The sequence below is a fragment of the Myotis davidii genome, unplaced genomic scaffold (assembly GCF_000327345.1).
Source record: "Myotis davidii unplaced genomic scaffold, ASM32734v1 scaffold556, whole genome shotgun sequence".
Taxonomy (NCBI): Eukaryota; Metazoa; Chordata; class Mammalia; order Chiroptera; family Vespertilionidae; genus Myotis; species Myotis davidii.
The window spans coordinates 2275994-2289252 of NW_006287671.1; positions in this window are offsets into that span (position 1 = coordinate 2275994).

The following is a 13259-nucleotide window of genomic DNA, read 5'->3' on the forward strand; positions in this document are numbered from 1 at the left end:
AAGAGATCAACCAAAGGACTTGTATGCATGCATATAAGCATAACCAATGGACATAAGACACTGGGGGATAGGGGAGGCTAGGGGACTGTCTAGGGCGGGGGGAAAAAATGGACACATATGTAATACCCTTTGTAATACTTTAAGCAATAAAAAAAAAGAATTCTTGATAAACAGAAAGAATCCATCTCTCTCTGTCTCTCCTTCCATCTTTCTCTCATAAATCATAAATAACAGACAAGATGGAGATCTTTCTGACATTCTTTTTTTTAAAAAGCTGCTTTTTAGAATCGCCTTAAGCACAGATCTGGCAGGTGGAGTGTCTTCCTCCAGGGTCTGCAAACAACCTCCCCTCACCCCCACCCCGCAATCAATTTGGCTTTGAGCTTGACCTTGAGATCTGACACAAGGTTAGCCAGCAAGAATGGCGTCAGGAATAGGTCACAGTGCACAGCAACAAGTTTCCTTCTCTCCGGTCATTTACATGTAGATGACAGCTAATATTCAAATTGGTGCAAGCAAACACACCGTTGATTAAATTAAATCTCTTCCTTAGCTTATTTGCATAACTTGCAATAATCAGAATGGAGAGGAAATCATAATTGAAAGGAGAAAATATAACTGCAACGACTTGGAATTAGGTGTAGTTGAATTAAGCTTGTAAATTCTGCTATTTCTAAATGCAGAACTGTCCTGGGATAACTTCAATTTTAAGATATTAAGACATTTGAGTTGAAGAACTGGAAAGTCAATGCACAAATAAAGTCCTAGAACACCTTTGATTAACTACAACATCAAAAAAAGTAAGAGAAAAAATGTTGAGCAGGGATCTGAAAAGTTTGCTCACATGATCTTGGGCCCATCAGAGGCCTCTCTGCATACCACGCTCTATTCTGGCCTTTGGAAGGAAAATAATTCAGCCAGTATTTTCTTTATGTTATTGAAAAAATTTACTCCATGATCCTCCCTGCATTGCTGCACCCAAATTCCAGTTCTCTTTTGTTATAGCCCCTATATGGCACCCCACTTCCTCCCTCTGCCCACATTACCTTTATATAAGAACAAAGCCTGAAAGAAAACCCCCTTTGTGCCCTGCAAGGACTGGGCGGCCCAATGTCAGGCGACGAACTTTACAGATCTGGTACACGCACACCTTAATTTTCTTCATTTCACCTTTCCTTGCTGTTTCCATCACCTGGGGTCTCAGAAGAGAAAGGGGAAAAGCGAACTGGCACAGCAGCAATGCCTGGATCTAGAGCGCGCCACCTCCCACCCCCTCAATTACCTCCCATCTCTTTCTCAGTAGCAGAGGCAGCAGCAGGTCGAGGCCCTGCACCCCAAACTGAGCAGAAGTAGAGGACAATCTAAGGAACAGAGTCCCCTCACATGAGCACGTCAGGCCTTGGACAGTGTCACATTCTCCCACCAACAACACAGGTCGCCTTCTTGTCTGCAGTAAACATGTTCCTTTGTCGTAGAATTTCCACAATAATGTGCAGACTGTATTGGTTAGGATAAATGCCCTATATTTGTTCTTGAAATCCACTACATACTGAAAATGTCAAAAATAAAATTGAAGTTTAAGGGTAAACAAGGATTTTATAACAGAATGCATTAGAACTTCCTTTCACTGCCCCACAATTAGCCAGTTATAGTAATCGCTGCATTCAATAGCCATCACGTTTAAGGAGATGAATATGAAAATTAATATGTTCCCCTTTTTGCAGATAAGAACACGAAGGCTCAGTGAGGGGAAGTAACTTAGCCACGACCCACCCCTAGAAAGAAGCAGCCAGCAATTCAAACCCAGGCCGTCTATGTACAGAAACCCCCACTCTTCACCACCATGCCAACTGCCTTCCTAAAGAGCAGGAATAATTTTTCTGGATATTTAGAGATTGTTTTACTTTAACAGCCAAGGTGGAGAACACAGTTCAGAAATAGTTGTTTATGCCTCAAGATTTGGTCCACATCCCTAAGGTCCTCTTTGTTTTGTCTCAATTTACCTTCCAACACTGAGGTTGGTGTAGAATGATCTTCCTTCAGGGAACTCCTAGAAAGTTCTATTCTTTGCTCAGCTGCAAATCCCAGGGAACTTGGAATTTGGGGAAAATCCTGAATATCTAATAAGCAAGCACAAAGACCACTCTTAGTCAGCAAAACCAGGCCTGGGTGCAACTCCGGGAGACTATGGAGTCTCCCTCTTTCAGCTCTAAGGACAGGGGCACATTAGAGTTGGTACAGGTGGTTGAGAGCATTGAAGGACACCTGTGTAAATGGCTTGTTTCTGCCAACTGGGCTGACTTGGACTTGGGAACAACCTACTCCTGAAGAAGAAGAAACCCTTTCAAATCCTGGAGACCAGCTATAGCCAGGCCTCTTTCCTCCTCCTGGGAGCTTCCCAGGCACTTCCCAGACTACCTTGCAGCTCGGTGCAGGACCACATAACAAGTAAGTTCTACCCTATTCCAAGCCTGTCCCTTAGAAACATCCCTTCAGCTCTATCCTCCTGGGTCTCAACCTCTTGGGGCCACATGTTACAGATGGTATAACTACAAAAAGGAGAGGCTGCCCTGCCCGTATTGGAATTTGTGTGAGAAACAAATATAGTACATTAGGCCACTGGGATTTCAGGGTTAATTTGTTATAAGAGCACAGCTTGATCTATCCTGACTACATGCTCGTATTCCTTCTGCAACAGGGATTTTAGTCCTGACTTCGGTGCATAGCAGACTAATTACCTGGAAAGTTATTGGAAATAGAGATTCCTGGATTTACTCCTGAGATTCTGAGGAAATGGGGAGGGGGGCTGTGTTTGGAGCAGACAACCTGGGCCCTGGTGTGTCCGGTACAAAAGGGAATGAAAAGATATCCCAAAAACATCTCTAAAGAAGAAGCCACAGGATTTCTGACAGTTTGGATGAGGCATTGGGGGGAAAAGTGAAGTCCAGGGCTTCTAGCTTGAGAGGCTGGAAAAAATGGGATAGTGGGAGTATTCATGTTAGAGAGAAAGCTGAGTTTGACTTCTAGATGCTGGAGGTCTGAGCTGAAGGGTGTCTTACAGTTAGAAACACAGCCAGGCATGAGAGTGACCACAGATACGCAGGTGGGAGGCTGGGATGGGACCCCTCCAGGTGTTTCGGAGCCCCCCTGCCCCCCCAGAGCAAGTGCATAGAAAAGGGCGGGTCAAGGCCTGGGCACATGGGGATGAGTCCCAGGCCTTGGGCCACCTGCCTGCTCTTTCTCTTCTGCTGACCTCATCAGTGCCCTTCACCACTTGTTCCTCCTGCCCCCACGATGTCACAGCAACCTTACTTACTGGTGGCCACGGCCAGTTCCCTCTGACAGGACACTAAGCCCTCTTCTTTCCTTGCCTGTTGGTCTCTGAACACCAGGGCCCCATGGAGCTCAAGGAGCAGCTGTAGTTTACAGTTCGAAAAGAACTCTGGATTCTTGGTTAGATCCTGGGCCTCAGCCTCAGTGTTCACTGCCTTCCCACAACCGGAGATGAGACCTCTTTGTAAGGTACCAAGGACTCCCTCAGGCGTTTATACTTGGCCTATTCTTAGAGCTTCCAGGGGCCATCTTTTTCCAGAGGCCAGCAGGGTCCTTCAGCATCTGCTGGCTCATCTCAGTAAGAACTGAGTGGGGATAATGATCGCTCGAGGGGCAGGTCGACCTGCTGGCTCAGCAAGGTTAATACATGAGGGAGAGGGAAGAAAGTTTCATTCTTCCGAATCTGAGCACTGGGGCTGAACTGAACCTGAATTGACAAGCACTCGGTCATGTCTGAACTCGCACAGGTGGAATTTTAAATACATGAAACTCTGCAGCACTTGTGCCAAAGAGCCAGCTTTAGCAGCAGACTTCTGCTGGTCCCGCGAGGGCAAGGGGAACGAATGAGCCGATGTCTCAGCAAAGTGAATGTCTGTCTATTTTGTGCCTGGAAAACAGGGCTCCTTAACAGGCATCAATGGACACTCCTTCCTGTGGAGGCAGATGCCTCGGGCCCTGGGAGTGAGGCTGATTGACCTTCTCTCAGCTCATCCAAATCCCAGAGAGAGGCTCTTACCTCCTCCACCACAACCCTCTCTGGGTTCCTAGGGCCCACTCTCCATCTGGGGGAAATGAAAGAAGAAATTTTACATGTGTGTTAAGTCACATGTAGACCGAGAAAGGACTCGGAGCTCAAACATATAACACTCCTATTGGACTGCTGTCAAAATGAGGGGAATGCTGTCAAAATGAAGCCAACGGGAAGGGTGATCACATTGTCCCACGACGCAGGCCCTGCCCTGTCAGGTGCTTCTTAGTTCCCACATGGGCTCTGGATGCTGGTAGTTGGTGGTGCTGGCTCCAGGGACAGCTAGTGATCTTAGAGTGCTGATGACACCCTTCCACTTGGGGACCCCTAGGGCCCTATGCTTTCAGAACCTTACCAACCTCTCTCCCTTTGCCTTTCCTCTCTGTCTTTCCCCACACTCCCTTGGTCCAGGAAGTATTTTCTAGTCAAAAGAAGGGGAGGAAAGCTTTGCTCTCGTATTACGTGCATTGTCACAAATCTATTTTATTGCCTAAGATGCAATAACTTCATATTTTGTGTCACTCCAAAAGTCTACCCTTTTGAAACATGAAAGCCAAGGGGAAGAACCTCCTAAGTTCCCTCCTGCTGCTGCCTCGCCTTTTCCTGTGGTGATGAGTGGAGGTGCCCCTGGCTGCTTTTCAGCTTGGGCAGCAGTGGGGAAGGGGCATATGGTAACCGGGACGCTCAGGGACACACATCAGCTAATGTTTTTTAAAAAGCTCCCACCTTTTTGGTAATGTCTCAGAAATAGTCATTTTTACACCCTGTCTGCATTGTCTTCACATAATAGTCATTCTGGGCCCATTGAAAGTCTTTCCACATGGCCTGCCCTAAACACCGCCTCTGACATCCTACGGGTAGTCCAGCCTGGAGTCTTCTGCTCCGGGTGGTACATCAGAAAGGAGTGGCTCCAGGGGGCACTGGCCCAGGGGCACCTAGGCCCAGTCACAGATGCCACTGCCATGAGGCCTCAGGTTCACTTTGTTCTCCCCTCAGTTGGACATCACTGAGTCTCTTCTCTTTAGCATTTAAATATAATAATAATAATAATTAATAAACAAACAAATAAATAAATAAAATAGAAACCATCCTTTGGTGGAAGGTGCACAGCCTAAGCTAAATTCAAATCTCAACTTTGCCCTCACATTAACTTCTGTTATGTTGTTCCAAACTCTCTAAATCTATATCTTCTGTCAAATAGAGTTACTAATACCTGCTACATGGAGTCAACCTACACAGTACATGCAGGGCTGGCTTCCTATCCCCTCCACAACGGGAGAGGAAATGCGGTTGTTCTATCAGACCAATGCTTCCCTCTTAAATTAACCACTCACCAAGTGCTGCCCCATTTCACATGGAACAATACCATCCACCCACACCATCAGCCCTGTGAGGGCAAATTCAAAAGAGAGCAAAGCTCACATACCAAGAAATTGCTCTTGATTCCTTTTCCCAACTTAAAAAAAAAAAAATTACAGGCTGCCTCCTGGTTCTCAAGGCCCTGCCTCCTACTTCTCAGCACTTCCAGTGTGTCCTGCATCTTCCTAGGCCTTTGTTTGAGATGTTTCCCGTTTTCTCTAAATTGTAGCCTGCCTTGGGAGCAAAGAATATGTTCTGCCTGCCATGCTAAGTGCCCAGGGCATGCAGAAAACTTCTTATATTACAAAATCCAGAAGATCCTGGTTCAATGGGAAGATGTATGCAGTGATCTCTCTCTAGTCGCTCCCCTTATCCTGGTGCATTTTCAGAAGGCAGATACCTCGGAGCTCCAGGGCCCACAGAGCCAAGTGTCTACAGGTTTTGGCAGAGAAAGGCCATCTCTCAATATCCATTACCAAGTGGTTCCTCCAAGTCTCCTGCTGAGTAATTCCAGGAACCCTGTTGTGTCACTTGCCACTTACTGTCGCCAGATTACCTCATGGTATTGAAGCAATTTACCTCCCTAAGGGTGGATGCCATGTCCCGTTCACCTTTGCATCCCTCACCCTCTGTACAATGCCTGGCACACAGAACAGGCTGGTTGGATTGAATGAACCATCATATTCCTCGCCTCAGTGCACTGTACTTAGACTGTTCACATGTGGATCGAGAGCAACTGAACACACTTGGTAGGAATCCTGTGATTGCTCTCCAGCTGGAAGCAGCGTTAAGTGGCCCGACTTGAGAAGTGATTTTGTGCTCTGGCTTTTTTAAGTAATGAGAGAGTCTCCAAGAAGAAAGGGGACCATGAAAAGGGACTAGCAGATGGTATTCAATATAGGAGAGCCACATACTCACAGAAAGGACATTGTCGAGGTAGTTTGAGAGTCAAGTGGAATATTCCTGCCTGACTTCTTTGGAGGATCAAAATTGCTCCATCCCAGAAAGAATGGAGCCTGAATGTTTTATTTGTCCAAGATGTTGAACCAGAACTTCCAACTCCAAGGTTCGATAGCTTCGATTCCTTAGGATGAATTCCTCGTGTTGGTCAGTGTATTCATTTGCTAGAGCTGCCGTGACAAAGTGCCACAGACGGAGTGGCTTAAACAACAGAAATTTATTTTCTCACAGTCCTGGAGGCTAGGAGTCCGAGATCAAGATGTTGTCAAGGTTGGTTTCTGCTGAGTCCTCATTCCTTGGTTTGTAGTTGGCTGTCTTCTTGTGTCTTCACATGTTCCCTCTGCGTGTGTCTGTGTCCAAATTTCCAATTCTTATCAGGATACCAGTGGTACTGATTAGAACACACACTACTGAGATCATTTTACCTTAATTACCTCTTTATGGCCCCCTCCCTAAATACAGAGCATCAACCCACGGAAGTCTACTCTTGAGACTTAAGATCTAATGGGATTTACCTTGCTACATTTTGGACTTGCTTGGTTCCCATCTCCCATTCCTTCTTTCCTATCTCTCCCTTTTGGGATGGGAATGTCTGTCTTATGTCAGGTCCATCATTGTATGTTAGAAGCACATCACTTGTCTGGTTTCATAGGTTCATAACTGGAGAGAAATATTTTCTCAGGATGAATCATACCTTGAGTCTCACCCATACCTGATTTAGATGATATTTAGATAAGACACTGGACTTTTAGAATTTAGAACTGCTAAAACGAGAGTTCAGACTTTTGAGCTTGTTGCGTTAGAATGAATGTATTTTGCATAGAACTCCACAAATTTTGAAAGAATCCAAGCAAAAAATATTATAGACTGAATGTGTGTGTCCCTCTAAAAGTTATATGTTAAAGTCATAATGCCCCACTGTGATGTTATTTGGAGGTGAGGTCTTTGGGAGGTTAAGTAGGTTTAAATGAGGTCATGAGGGTAGGAATCTCATGGTAGGATTAGTGTTTTATCAGAAGAGAAAATGAGACCAATCTCCTCTCTCTCTCTCTCTCTCTCTCTCTCTCTCTGTCCAGAACTATGAGAAATAAATTCCTATTGCTTAAGCCACCCAGTTTATGATATTTTATATTTTGTAACGGCAGCTCCAGCTAACGAGTACAGTATATAAGCAATAAGATCAGGGAGTCTTCACCAACAATCAGCACGTTCATAACCCATTTAAGCAATTTTCCTCCCATTTTATTGGTTTCTGTATTTAACCGTTGTTTGTATTTCCTTGAGGGGCTGTGTGATAGCTGGCCGCAAGGCCAGCCGCACATTTCTGCATAGGCACTGTAACTCGTGCATTGACTGCGCGATTCAAATTAGCTCAAGTTTAAGAGGTGAAGCCATTTAAATTCTCAGAATAGATCTTTTTTTTAATTTGGTTGAGCCTTAAGGGCACTTTTTATTTTGTGGAATTAAAAATCTGTCTGTATATAAAAAAAAAAAAACCAATACAATAGAAAGATTCATAGGGGGCTCCAGGGCATCTGTTACTGTTGAAAATCTATTTCAATAAATTTCCAGAATTGGCTTAATTACTTAAATAACTAGGATGTGCTAAAAGGAAAGTCTGTTTGGGGTTATTTTTTTTTAATGTATTTTTATTGATTTTTTTACAGAGAGGAAGGGAGAGGGACAAAGAGTCAGAAACAACAATGAGAGAGAAACATGGATCAGCTGCTTCCTGCCCAACCCCCACTGGGGATGTGCCCGCAACCAAGGTACATGCCCTTGACCGGAATCGAACCTGGGACCCTGCACCCCCACCCCCAGTCTGCAGGCCGACGCTCCATCCACTGAGCCAAACCAACCAGGGCTGGGGTTATTTTTTTAATATTGGAAATGAAATAAGTAAACTGAGTGCCATTAAAGTACACGTCGATCTTTGCTGAAATAGCCAAGCCTTTGGGGAGTTAAGTGCATTCTTTGTAACTTCTCCAGGCAATAATCACAGTGTATGGGATCAGATTGTGTTCCCTACTTTGTATTCCCAAGAAAAGAAACAAACACCCATTTTCCCTCGAGCAGTTTATGAAAAGAAAGTCCAGCGTAATTGTGGCAATGCATGTCCTTTCTCCTGCTTGCAGCTCCCAGGATGGTAGTATTTTAATCATGTCTCAGTCTTCACAGGGAAGTCCACCACTGTTAAGTCAGCGAGACATCTATCAAATTGTGTTTCAAGTTCCAAGATTTTTGTTTAACAATACCCGAAGGCTGTCAGCTCCCCAGACAGGCGTATCAAAATGATGAACAACCCAGGCATGGCAGGAAAGCTTTTGCGGAGGGAGCTAAAGAAATCTGTGGAGGGAGGAGAGATGAGAGTGAAGTGGTCTGTCTCTCAGAGTCAAGTTATCGGCGTGTAGGGGACCATGACGGAAGTGGCTAGGTCAGTTTTACTATCCCTAAAATCTTTTCATTCCTTTAAAAATAATAATCAGGATCTATCAAGTACCAGGCATTGTTATGAGCTCTGGAAACCTCAGGGTATGGTAAGAGGCAGATCTGGCAAATGCAGTAGTAATTTTTATTCACATGAACTCATTTATCTTTTCGTTTCTATGTGAACTGCAAAATTTAAGAACAAGATCCAGACACAGAGTTAAATCTGCAATGATTATATTTATATTCACTCATTCGAAGAACATTTTTAGTTTTGGACTTTGGAGTGCTTTTTCAGTAGAAAACTCATTACTTGAAATTCAGATGCTTCCAAAATAGTTTTTGAAACCTACTATGGCCTTTTGATGTATTTCATTAAGGAAATAACATTTATTTTATTTTTACCATTGTTTCTATTAGCGATCATATTACCATGACTGCTTGGCCAATGGCACTTCACATTTCTTGATTCCTTAATAATTTTCAAAAGATTTAACTAATTTTGATGACATTTGTTGCAGTACTAAATCATGTCAAGATTCATATTATCACTTCTTCCTATTAAAACAAATTATTATTCAGCAGATGGCCCCAAATCTTGCACACAGACAGTACCTTCACCCATATGTTTTAAAAGTGTATTTATTTTCTTCAACTATTTTTCAACAGATTTCAATGTTTGGTTGTTTTTATTACTCATAATGGCTATAAAATGTTTTCATATTTATATGGTTTCACTGATTAAAGTCTCTAGTTCATAAAAACACCAATTCCTTTTTTAAACCCAGAATGAGTGCCTATATCAATCTCTTCTTTCAAGCAGTTTAATTGAGATATAATTGGCATATTAGACTGCACATGTTAATCATGTAAACTCAGATAAATTTGGCATACATATATATCTGTGAAACCATTACCACAACAAAATCATGAGCATATTTATACAAAAAGATTCCTTGTGTCTTTTTTTAACTCGTCCTTCCCACCACTCTCCACACTTTCCCTCTCCCCTCCCCTTTCCAAGGATCTGCACACTGTGACTATGGATTAAATTAAGTTTTCTAAAATGTTATGTAAATTAAATCAGACAATCTGTACTCAATTTCTTATGCAGCATAATGATCTTAAGATTCGTCCATATTGTTGTGTCTTTCAACAGCTTATCCTTTTTACTAGTATTGCATGGATCCACCACAGTTTGCTTATCCACTCACCTGTCGATGGCTATTTCAGTAGTTTGGGGCTATTACAAATAAAGCTACCAGGAATATTTGTGCACAAGTGTTTGCATGGACATATAATTTCATTTATCTTGCATAGGTTCCTAAAAGTTCAATGACTGGATCTATGGGATATGCATGTTTAACATTTGAAGAAACTGTCAAACTGTTTTCCAAAATGGCTACTCCACTTTACACGCCCATCAGAAGTGTTTGAGAATTCCAGTTGTTTCACACCCTCACCGACACGTAGTGTGGTCAGTTTTTATAAAATGTAAACCGCGTTCATAGGTACCTGTGGTATCTCATTGTGTGAACTTTCATTTCTCTGGTGACTAATGATGGGGAGCAACATTTCATACGCTTACCGCCATCCTGATGCCTCCTTTGGGGAAGTGCTTGTTCAAATTTTTGGCCATTTTTTTTCATTGAGTTTTTGTTTTCTTCATCCTGAGTTCTCTCTATACCCCTCTCTCCTCGCTGGGGCTCTGCCCTGTGAATTCTAACAGCCCCGACTGCAGTTTTGTTTTTCTCAGCTCAGAGAGACACTAGATTCTGCCCGAGTTCCCCCTCCCTGCACTACAGACCAGGAACTTACCACAGGCCTCCTTTCATTTGTTTCAGTCATTGTCTTTCATTACCTAATGCTCCACGTGTTGCCTGCCTTCCCTCCCGCCCGCCCCCCGCCCGCCTTATTTTGGTTATTTCAGGCTGGGAGATAAATCCTGGTACTCCATTTTGACCAGAAACAAAAGTCTATTAACCTTCTTTTTAATCTTTTCTAGAACACAGAGCCTCAGTGGTCATTTTTGAAATTCCAAATGAATATAATATATGATCAACAACTGTAAAATTCAAGATATATGAGCACACTTTCTGAATCCATAAATATGCTTTTTAAAGATATGTTTCCTTTAATCTTACCAAGTATGTGCTCCCAATTTTGCTTTCCAGTATTTTTTTTTCCAGTATTGTTTTATTCGTTGTGACAGCTTGATTATTTTCTTCATGAAGAAGTAAAGTATGTCAGACTAAAACAACATGGGGGGTTTATTTTCACCTTTTTTGTTGTTATTAACAAATGCAATGATTAAAAAATTAAATTTGACTTAAGTTCAAACACACAAAGAAAGCAGTAGCAACACTTCCCTGAGTTAGAAATACTTTTGATTCTCTCTTGTCTTGATGTTTAAAAGTTTGTGAGTTTAATGACTTTGAAAGAAAAATGACTCTCGCCATTTCAGGAACAAGGAAGGAGACAGCTTAAGGGAGGATTGGAAATTTGATCTTTATCCTTGGATTTGCAGCTTTTAGGAATGACACTCTACCCATCTCTAGCTGTTTCACCACTCTATCCCCCTCAAGTATTCCTGGCGCTCTCCTAACCCTGACTCAAAACAAGTTTCTTTTTTGTTGCTCATCTACATCTAAGCAAATCCATAAGAATGAAATTTGAGCAAGCTTATGATCTTAATCAGTGCTGCCTAAGGCTTTAATGTCTGGGCAGCAGGCTTGGAGTCAAAGAGATGAAATTCACCCAGGACCTCCCATCAATTTACTTATCTTTTAAAGGCACTTATCTTTTAATGACTAGGAGAATGCAGCCTGGGCTATAGTTTGGGTTTGTTTTGCTTTTGTTGGTTTATTTTGGGTTAAAAGGTATTAGCTTAAAACAACATCAAGGACATTCCCAAAGAGGGAAAGAATCGATAAACAGGCAACTCACAGCTAAAGGAGAGAAAGACGGTGGAGGGGATGAAGAGCTGACTTCCACACACGTCTCTATCACGGCAGGGGCAGGATGAGAACAGATCCTGAGGTGGCGAATGTGTCAGACACTCAGTGGTTTAACCCGCACCCTGGACCAGACTACACAGAGACAGATGAAGTAGCAGGTGGAGTTCCCCTCCACCCAGGTCTCGGCACAGGTGACTGGCCTTGGGTGATCCATTGGCAAGCTGGGGCGGATGAGCGTCTCAGGAGCAGAGTCAGGGACAGGGCTAGGTGCTGGAAGAGTCACATGCGGAGGGAGAATCTCTGGTCCTCTGGGCCATCCATTTTTCCAACAATTGCTGAGCCCCTGCCTCTGGGTCAGGTGCTGTGCTCTTGATAGAGGTACTGATACACCAGAACCAGTCCCTGGCGTGGGCTGTGATGGTGCATCTTACCGGGACACACACACACACACACACACACACACACACACACACACACACACACGTGTACGCACACACAAGCAAAAATGAGCCATAAACAAGTAACTATAACCCAATAGCAGATCTCTAAAAGTGATACGAGGAAAATTTGTGGGAAACAAATCAGGGAGGAATCAGTTCTTGAGAAAAGAGGAAACAGAAGTTTCTAGAAAAGGGACATTTGAGCTACACTTTTTAAAAGAAGGAAGCTAAGTGGTTGGAGAGGGAGAGTTGGAAGGAGAGCACCGAAGGGAGCGAAAGCCACGTGGTGGAAGGCCCCGGGTGTGGGAGGCCTGAGTGTTTCTGTGCTGTGGGACTGACCTGGGAGGCAGAATCAGCCTCGGGTGTGTGTGGGGGTGGGGGTGGGGGGGGCGTGCCTTTCCCTGGCCTGTAAAGTAACCTCGGGAGTCGTTCTGTGCTTTAGAAAGCGAGAGCAAACAGTGAAATGGAGAAGGAAGTATCACATAGGGAGTGACAGAAAGTAAGGAAATCGATAAGAAAGTTACCGTAACAGACCAGGCAAAGGATCTTGATGGCTTTTCACATGGTGGAATACTCCTAGAGCAAGAGTTTTATGAGCAAATTAAATTACAGTTAACATATTTATGTTCAGAAACTAACAGAATTGGGAGATGGGAACACATAAATTTCCTTCCCGCCTCGCCTCTCTCAGTCCCAATTCCTGCAAATTCCTCATTATAGCTTTAAATTTTTCAGAGTGTTTACATCTCTACTTTTCACAACACCTAGCAGGGATGCGGGCAAAGAGAAGGTGGTTAATAGATAACGTTGCCCTTAGAGAAAAGTAACACGGGATAAAATATAACTCTGGGTGACCTGCTGTTGCCCCATATACGTGCAAACACCACACTCCCCTCAAGTGCCGTTAATGAAACCAGAGAGAGTGGACAAGGGCCGTTACCACAACACGCCAGCACGCCCCACTGCATTCCTCAGAGGCAGGTCCTCTCCTCGATCCAGCCCCCACCACCACCACCACCCGTAACTGGGAAAAAC